Source organism: Primulina tabacum, chromosome 5 (assembly GCF_025594145.1).
Source record: "Primulina tabacum isolate GXHZ01 chromosome 5, ASM2559414v2, whole genome shotgun sequence".
Classification (NCBI taxonomy): domain Eukaryota; kingdom Viridiplantae; phylum Streptophyta; class Magnoliopsida; order Lamiales; family Gesneriaceae; genus Primulina; species Primulina tabacum.
The window spans coordinates 7,022,085-7,032,843 of record NC_134554.1 but is presented as its reverse complement, the minus strand read 5'-3'; the positions used below and the strand labels follow the sequence as shown (position 1 = coordinate 7,032,843).

Genomic DNA, 10,759 nt, shown 5'->3' with positions numbered 1-10,759 from the left:
AAAATAAGAATGTATTAATGATTATTATTAAAAGAATATATGAAAAAGAAAACATGTATTAATGATTATTATTAAATGAAGGTAATGATATTTATGTAAATTCACAATTCACATTCATATATATATATATATATAGTTTTGATATACTTCATGCCTCACCGTGCATATTTATATGAACTGATGAAATGAAACTCACTTATTAGATATGTATTTTTTATATATTTGATCACATCTTATATTAGATAAGTCTCATTTCATCGGTTCTTAGATGAGTGTGAACGGTACATGTCAAAACTTATATTCATCGATTGTATGTATTGGTCATTGGGCCATAAAGTATAAGTAGTGATTGGACCAAAATCACGAGATTTCATTAGCAAGGTTTGGGCCATATTACTCGATGGATCCGAGAAATATTAACCACTCAAAGCTTATATCGAGATTGAAAATCCAATACCAAGTAATTGTAGGTGATGCTAGGGGCTTTACCAAATTATATATATATTATAATAATTGATAGTGCTAATGATATATTTATGCTTATATATAAGAGAATATATTTATTCTGGCCATGTTAATAGGCTATTTTTAAAAATAGTCTTCTTTGCTAAAGATTATACAATATAGCCTTTTGTAATTCAGTAATCCTAAAATACAATTTCTTTCCATTTTCCACATCTCAATAAATTAGTATAATCTAGTGAAGTTTGAATCATTTTCCGAAATAATTAAATTAACTTATCTCGGTACACATAATTTCTTTTCTCAATAATAATAATAATAATAATAATAATAATAATAATAATAATAATAATAATAATGTCATATTAATACAAGTAATAAAAATAAATTATAAGTTAAACAAAGAAAAATATATTTTAATATAAAAACAAATGCAAAGAATTTAAATATACATAACTGAAATAAAAAAAAAAACTATCTAATAAAAAATGCAGTAGCTCCATATTATATCATCATATTAGCTCATTTTAATGAATTTGTGTGCTAATGTAAAAATAAATGACATATTTGGAATTTAACATAATTAAAAGCTAGTTTAAACAAATAATTTAAATTAAAGCCAAATTTCATTATAGATACTGGTAGAAGACCATTTTCAAAAATCCCTCTATATGAAATAGTACAATTGATTAAATATCATATATCGATTTTGTCTCATCTATGATAACTATTTCCCTCAATCCGTCTCGTAACCATTGAAAAAACTTACAACTTATGAAAATTAAGTTCTTGGCTTTAATTATGACATTTCTCGTAGGAACGAGAGGATGTTGTTGTACCAAAAGTTATAACATCTAGCCAGTAATGGTTGTATTTGGATAAAATTGAGATAATTTTGTTTCTTATTAAATTTATCATAATATAATATTTTTTTCAATATTATATATTATATAAAAGTATGAACGAAAATATTTGTCCCACCTAAAACATAACAGATCGTGTAATCGAGTAATAAACTTGATGCTCGATCTCAACTAATGTACATTTTGAGTTGCTTGAGCCGGAGCTTCTGCTAGAAAAGCTCAAAAGTCTTCCTAATATATTTACGGTTTAAATTTTAGGTATATATTGACAAAAGTATCTCCTAACTTTTATATCATCTAAATTATGTACTCGAGAGTGTAAACAACTAAACTCGAACTCGACTCGAGTAAATTCTCGATCTGCTCGAACTTGAATCGAGCATGATCAAATTAAGCTCAAGTTCAATTTTGTTCGAGTCCACTCGCAAATAACTCATTAGTAGTTCGAGTCACTCGCATATCTGGTGCGGACCCTAATTTTGATAACTAACATATAGAATATATGGACTTGACAGTGATTTAAATACAAAAAAGAAAGAAAAATGGAAAATATTAATAAACAATAGAAGGCCCACAACTCATACACTAGACCGACCACAAGCACGGCACGAAATAGGGCTCAGGCAAATACCCTAGGCGGCCATATGGCTAGTGAGGCTAATCTATGCAAATAGCAAAGTTAGTGACGAATTGTCCAGGACTCGAGAAAAATAGGGATGTGCTACATTTGGTCTCGATTTTATTCCGACAACTTTTCAGAGGACTAATCATTATTAAATGTCTTTTGCCTTTATCTGCATTTTCACTTGTGCCATGACTTCAGACATGCATATTGGATAGTTTTACTTGGCAAATATGAAGTACATGAAACTAACAGGGCAAGCCAAAAACTTCTTTAATATGGGGGAACAAGATCGGTATCATCGGATGAATTCGATAGATTTTAGATTGAGTTAATTCATCACAAAAGTTACCAGCACCAAAAATTTCCTAAGATAGTGAAAATGGGTTCATCTCGCTACCGAAATAATTGTCTGTACAGGTATGTATTGTATAAACACATTTCAACTGTTCAAAGTTTTACTACCAAACAATGAAAATGGAAGGCTGAGATCATATCATGTATATATACTTGTGTATGTAGTGGGTAACACAGAGTGAATCCTGATGTGGTGGAGTTGCTAGTTTGAGTACAAAACTATGGTAGGTGGATAATGTAGGAAAGTATTGTGAGATGAATCCAAATAGTGAATTTAATCATTTGAGCAAAACGATCCAATAATATGTATGTATATTCAGCTCGAGTCATCAAAACCCGTCACAGAAGCATAAATTTTTGCGACCAAGTACTATATTTACATAATTTTTTTTTATGATATGATATCCAGTTAACTAGACACAAAAATCCGTTACTGACACATGATTTATTTCTCTGGATCAAAATTGTTCTGCCCTAACAAATAAAAGCAGATGAATTAAAACAACAGGATATCCCGGAACAGACGGAGATATCACATGTTGTTTGGCATCACATCGTGTTATGTTCGTTGTGTGTCTTCTCTTTCTCTTCACTCATCTCATTTCTACACTTCACTTTTTGACTCCATTTTTGTATTCAATTCACAGTCTTTCTCGGAGAGTGCAAAAATAAAATAAAAGAGCCCTATAGATTGTGCTGTGGGATTATTTCTTCACATGTCATGTTTCTTGGTTACGTACTGTTGGAGTTTAGTGCATGATACATCCCATTTCACTTTATTTTCTTGAAATTGTTTTTATTATTAGCCCTATTAATGTCCCAACGCCGGGTAAGTTCGGCATCGGGGTTGGGAGGGAAGGATCTTATTTCGGGGAATTCTATGTATGAATTTCATTATCTTATTTTTTTTTGGGTTACAGTGGTGTGAAAAGTTTTGTTTTAATATAGATTTCAACGTGTACACATCTTTTCTTATTGGAAGATATCTATCTAACTTCATCACAGACGAATTTGGCAATTACCTTACTTTTACTTATATTGGACTATTTTTTGAGTAAGCAAGAGATGGAGATATCAAGATTGTCCAAAAGCAAGGGAACAAATTCTCTGCTTCTAATTTGCCAACTTCACAACATAAAGTATGGGTATAATCTGTTAAAAATACGGACTTAACTCTAATTTCATCTCAAAAACTAGCTTGACGAGGAAGACTGTTCAAAAAACTTAGTTACAAGCAATCTGAGACATCTTAGTATACCTCTCATGTTCGTGAATGAAAGTGAAGTTTACAAGACATTAGAAGGTGGCTCACAAGGACAGTCCAATACATAATGTTGAGTTTGAGCTCTGATACCATGTTAGGCACAAGCTTGAATTTTAATTTAGTACACTAAATTTTAATATTTAGCTATTTTTGTCAATTGCTAATATGACACAAGACAAATCACTAATTTCTTATGCTATATATCATTATTTTTCGTTATCACGCCAGTATTTTCAGGTGTTTTTTCAACACTCTGTCAAAATATGACGGTAAGCTAAAAAAATTCAAAATTAAGGCACCGCTATCAAATTTAAAAACTTAATGGATCATGACCTAAAATAGACCAAATTAGTTGATCAAAACATTTATGTTCTCATTGATATGATTTTAACTTGCATATTTTTTTATATATATATTTTATGGACCTCATATTATTTTATATTCATTGTAAAGTGATAATGATATGTTTCTATGTAGGGTTACAATATGTCATTATTGGTATCGAGAAAAATTCCCATCACCTTGTTTCTCTTGTCATTTCATTGGTTGTGAATTTTTATATAAAATGAAATAGAAATTATGCTTAATTTATTTTTGTAAGATCAAATAAATAAGTTTTGTGGGAGTACGGAAATGTCTAATTAATAACTGAAGGATATAATATAATTAAAAAGAAACACAAAAAATTATAAATAAAAAAAAGAGATTTTAGTACGCTGAAATATTATATGGATGTTTGTCCGTCAACATATTTTTGTATATTAAATTTTAAAATATTTTCAAATTTCCATTTTGCTCCTAATACTCAGTCAAAATTGTATATATCAAGGGCAAAAATTATCCTCAATGAGACAAAGCTAACAAAACATAATTATCACATTGTCTATGTACTAAGGAGAAATCGGTTATCCGAGTTAACAATGGGGAATCGCATCTTGAAACAAACGCGTTCCAGATAATCTTACCAAAATGCGCCTACTTAACAAACCTAATTAGTATTATAAATTGTTCAAAAGCGTAATTAAAGGCTCTGTCTCACAACAAATTAATCGAGTTAATCACCAAGAATCTTTACCTACCCAATCATTAGTGTCATAAACCCCACGTTTTTTATTTCATCGCTAGTCTAAATTTATTTTAAATATATAGATTTAATTGTTTTATATATTAATTAATTACTCAAAAGTACAATTTTTTTGAATAAATTTGCTTTGGTAATTAGATATTTAATAAGTCGTTGTTTTTATTTAAAAAACTTTGATTTATATATATTTACACGTTGAAATAAATCAATGTGTTCGTCCATTCATTGAATTTGATGTATCATTTTTCATTAAATTTCATGTTACGGGGTCGGTTGATCGATACAATCAAAATATATGAAGTTTTCAAAGAGTATGGTAGAATGAAAGAATTTGATCGGGAAGTAATTTGAAGTATAAATTTAACCGACGCAAAAATTGGATATAACTAATATCTAATTATAGGATTTGTATATTATTTGGAAGTTACTCATGTACATTTCTCGATTTACCATCTCGTCTGATCGAGGGCTTCTGACCCATAAATGGGTTCCATAATCTTTTTTTTTTTTAAAAAAAAATAAAATTAGCTTTTTAAACTCCAGCACATCAGATTGAAACTCAAGCTTGTTAATTTTTAGTGCAAGATTAGTAGACTTTTTGTGTGCTCCTGTTTTAATTTCGAAATGGCCATTATTTTCCAAATCTACATTGATTTTCCATTTGAATTGTTGTAATAAAGGAAAAAAAAAACTCGAATTTTGTCACTCTCATCCTCATTTCTCACGTCTAGAAATTAGTTATATGATAAATTTTTTGTTTTACATAATATAATCCCGATATTTTTAATTTTGGCTGCAATTATAAAGAACTAAAGATTAATGATTATTTATAACAACCATTTATTTATAATTTTATTTTAAAATATTTGTTTGTACCGAAACAATGATAATTATAGGAACAAAGGATGCAGAGGACAATTTTTAGATAAATAACACGAATTACATGAATGAGAGACAGAGAGAGAGAGAGAGAGAGACCTATTTGGCTATTTCCAATTAATAACGACATTAGCAGTGTAAAATGGGTTAGCCGGTTAATCCTCACCGTGAAATAACTCTGTGTATAATAAATCCACACCGCTAATTTACTCGCAACATTTTGACCGGAGAGGACAAAAAAATGGATATTAATTCAAATGTACACAGCCACCCACCGCCGTCCGTTAGCATGCGTAGAACTCCACCAGCTCGCCCAGAGACTCCGACCGAGGATCGGCGTTCTCCAGCATCCAGAGCAGGTGCTCGAACAGCACAACCTCACAGGCTACGGTGACCGACTCCTGATCGCCGCCGGATCCCCGACGCCCGACGAGCTCGCGGAAGAGAGGGCTCTCCATGACGTCGGAGGTTATGAGGTAGCGCCGCCGAGAGTTACCGACGTAGACCGCGTGGAGGTCCTTGGAGGCGGAGTCCGTCGTCTTCGTCGGATGGAATGGCGGCGGCGGCGATGGAGCTGGCGTTGGAGCGACTGAGCTTGAAGGACTGCATCTTCTTGAGGACGGACTTGATCTTGTTGAGCTTTCCTCCTCTGGCCATTTTTAGGGGATTGTCGAACAAGGAAGGGGTGACTGTATATAAAGGGGGCGGGCATTGAAGCTGGTGCCTCGGAGCAGATGGGCTCCACTGTTTTTTTTAACTTTTTAAGTGTTGAAAAAGTAAATAAATAAAGCTGCGTGACTACTTTGAAATGATATTTAAATTTTATTTTGTGTTTATTTAATTATAAAATATGTGTTAAATTTGTTTATAAATAAAATATAAATAACAAAAAATAAAATGTATACATCAACTATTTTTAGTTATATATGCATGAGCATTTATCCACATCCATGTACTTTTTTTATTTTTTTTATTTATCAAAAATGAGTCTTATTATGTAATTTTTGTTTTTGTTGGTTTTAAAATTTTTTTTTTCAAACTATAGCGCGTTAGCCTGATCGGTCACATCTCGGGAGAAAACTAAAATTCTCTGGAAAAAAACAAAAAATTTAGTTTAATGCAATTGAATGATTATATTGAAATTTATGAGCTGATTTTGAACAATATTTTAATTAAGTAGTTTATGTTTAATAAAAACAAAAGAAACGAATAGACTTACGGACATTGACATTCATGAGGTCATTAGCTTAGTGGATCAATATCATGGATCAAGCTCCATCGGAGTCCGAAAATAGTGTCATTTGCAATACCAATTCTCGACAAACTATAAATCCAACCCCATAAATTATCAGAAAATAGTGTCATTTGCAATACCAATTCTCGACAAACTATAAATCCAACCCCATAAATTATCAGAAAATAGTGTCATTTGCAATACCAATTCTCGACAAACTATAAATCCAACCCCATAAATTATCATATAATCATTCAATTGCATTAAACTAAATTTATAGTATATTCTACTAACACATAAACTCATGTGAGATGGTCTCATATGTCAATTTTGTAATATATATTCTATTTGAGTTACTCATGAAATTTTTTACTTTTTATGTCGAAAATTTCACTTTTTTATTGTAAATTTGAGCAAGATTAACTCGTCTCCGTATCAGAAGAGACCTGTTATATCCACTAAACTTAGTCCGTGAACCCCTAAAATCTACAAGCTTTATATCATTGTTCTGCTATATATCGTACGATAAAAGAGAAGTGACATATTTCAAAAGTGATAAAAGGGTACACTGCGAGTGATTATTTCCCATTCCGCAGATTATTAAACTTCAAAACTTTCTTTTACCAGAGTTTTGATAAATGTACTGAAACTGAGAACTCCGATGAAAAACAAGGAACAAAAAAACTTATTTCACTACTACCAAAGTTTTCTATTTATTAATTAAATTATTTAAAGTATATATACGTCACATAACCATTTTTTTAATCACTATACATAACCAGTTTTAGAATTGGAGAAATTGTAACTTCTTTCTTTTATTGTTTTTTGTAATTTTGATTTTTTATGATTTCAATTTTAAGTATCAGTCTATTATTATCCTTATGTTTTTGAAATTACCAAAAAATGAAAGAAATATATATTACTAAAATTCAATTTTGAAAGATATATAACTAAAATTTAATTTTAATAATATAGATGACCAAAATTTTAGATGGTTAAATATAAATGATGAAAAAAATCAATTTTCCATGTTAGAAATTTGCTGATTTGTGTGGGAGTCGAGAAAATGGACTGATGGAGAAATAAAATGGGCACTGGAAACTGGTGAGTCTCATTATATAAATTTAAACTAATTTTTGAAAAATAATTGAAGGTAAATAAAAAAAAAAATCATTCATTTTTTTTTAGTTCAGCAATCCACAAAATTATTATATTTTAAAATCTTGGTGTCTCTAGTGCCACAAATTAAAACTAAAATATAGTGAGGTGCCGCCAATATTATGATTGCTCCATGTTATTCCTATACCAGCTACATGCGTGGCAACATACTTCATAGACACAAAAATTCATGTAACATAGTTTCACGAGTTAATTTTGTGAGACGAATATTATATTTAGCTCTCTCGTGAAAATAAGAATTTTGTACGGCATAATTGGGTCGCATGTGACACCACTACAGGAAAAGAGAATAACATAATAATATTCGCTTTCCTTGACATATCCTATCTTTACTAGGACAGAGGATTGTGTCGTGTGCTTAGGATCAAATCTACGTGTGAGATTAAACTACTCGTAATATATAACCATTTTGGCATGAAATTTTTTTTTAAAGGGAAGGGACAATATGTCAAATCATTTTGTATATATATATATATACATACATACATATATTTTTGTTTATGTTCATATATTATTTTTATATGTTAATTTACTGTATCTAGTGAAAAGTGCAACTAAATTTTAATTCATTTATATATTTTCACATGAATATATTCATGTGTTGTGTCGCAATGGGATGTCATGTGGGTGAAAATAAAGTAACTGCAGACTAAGGATATGTTTGTCCCCCCTATCTAGACAATGGGGCTTGTTTGATTAAGTTAACACTAGATCCACTTCGGCCAAAACGACATATATGTCTACAACCAAACACCCTACAAGGCAGTCGGCCTTTCTAAAAACCTAAATGGGCTCCACAAATAAAAATTTGGGCTCACGTTTAAATAAATAAAGCCCATCAGGCCCATATTTCAAAATATTATTCGGGTGAAACGGGCAACATTAATCTTTCTTCCCAAACTTGAAAAATAAGAAAAAGCTGTCGTTTCAGGAGTTCTTTCCATGGAAAATTTCTCCTGAAAATCAACTAATTCTCGTGCTTTTTTAGAATCGGAAAGGACTGTAAAGCCATCGAGAGTATTCTCCGAGAAGACCCAGCGTGTGTGGAATCTTTTTCTGCCAATTTGGTGAGTGCTGTTCTTCTCACTCGAGATCTTTCTTCGCTTCATGGTTAATTGATGGTTCGGTATTACAATTATAGAATCTTGTGGATCTAGCTGGTAAGTGAACGTGCTGTTCAAACAAATACGGATGGTACAAGGTTGAAAGTAGGAAGTCATATCAGCAAAACCTTCTGACATTGACAACTGTCATTAGAAAGCTAAGGTTCGGATATTATATGACAATAAGCAGCAAAAATATGATGTGTTATACAGAAGTTCAAACATGTGCAGCAAAACACGTGCACCATCATCGCAAAAAACCAGTTGGAGGGGATGCATAAACTGAAATACATATTTGCATGTGCAAATTAATAACATGTCATCTTTTTTTAATTTTAACAAAAATAGGGTTTGCAGACCTCCTATGCGATTAAATATATTGGTGTCATCACCAAAGTAACAGATTGCAGCATATCAGATGGTGTCTTTAGCGCACTTGGATAATTGTATTGAGGGTTGGAGCTGAGGGGTTATTTTTATTTATCTTGGTTGTTGAAAAGAAGCAACTAGTAAAGCTTTTTCAAGACGAAGTTGCCTGGTCATTTTTTCATATTTATAGCTTGCGGCATTCGCTTGATGGATCACGTCATATTTTTTATGTGAAACTTTTATGCTTCAAGGTCACAAAAAAATACTACGTAATCTGGAAAAATTTGTGTCCACAAACCATCAACTCTATTTCCTTGGCATTCTGCCATCGAATCTTTTAGCTTTTGGTATAAACATCAGCATTCTAAAAATAATTAGCTGGTTTGGAAGGTCAAATGGTCTTTTATTTGGAGAGAAAGCAAATTGAGAAGGCTTTAGTGGAGGGAGTTAATGTTGTTAAATAGTGGATGGTACTTTATCTTCCTACATATTCGGATGATAGTTTACATATACAGATGGAGAGAGAGATTCCTGAGCTGAAGCGTCAGAAGAGACCATGTTCACAATCTCAGCTCGAGTTAGAAAGAAGTTCACACAAAGAGCAAAAGGTATATTTATTTATGTGTATTCCCATGTCGTCTTTCCCTCTTTCTAACCTCATATCTTTTTATTCCAAAATCATGGTCATTTGATGTTATATATATAGATCACAAGTGTGTATTATATATTTTAACTTTATTTCAAGATAATATGATTTGTTGACGGACATCTGGGCTGTTTCCTCTCATTGGGCTAGACAACCACATGTCCATCTCTATCTTGGTTTTCTGGAACGCATTTTTTGAGTAATCTTGGTTCACCGGCCTTCTCGTCATGTGGTTAAACATCTTTCTTATGACGAGAATGTCTCACTTTCCAGCAAATGTGATTCAAAAGCCAAGATAAGGAAGAATGGGGGAAAATACAGACTTCTACAGGTGTTCTGGTTAATGAAATCAGAAATCTGGAGACTCGGCAAAGACAACTTGGTGAAGAGGCAAATCGTTCACTGGAACTACTTCACAAGGAGGTTGTTTCTCAAAAGCTTGCAAGTCAGGATGCCGCTGAATCAATAGCAAAGATGCTATCAGAAAACAATATGATTTTTCACGGTCGTCAAAGATACTAAATTGTTATTACTAATTTGTGTATTATTTGTAACAATCTTCTCCATGCAATTTACGTTTGCTACGGTGTATTTTATTAATATTAACAATCAATTTAGTTTGTCATATCAAATTATAAAATTTTATAGGAATCATTTGACAAATATTTTATTATCTATCTGTTATCATCTCAGTTCT

The 10,759-nt window shown here is 31.5% G+C and overlaps 1 pseudogene; it reads right to left on the bottom strand.

Moving 5' to 3' along the window:
- Nucleotides 1–5,558: 5,558 nt before the first annotated feature.
- LOC142544674 (auxin-responsive protein SAUR76-like) lies at nucleotides 5,559–6,314 on the bottom strand (annotated as a pseudogene).
- Between the last annotated feature and the right edge of the window lie 4,445 nt (nucleotides 6,315–10,759).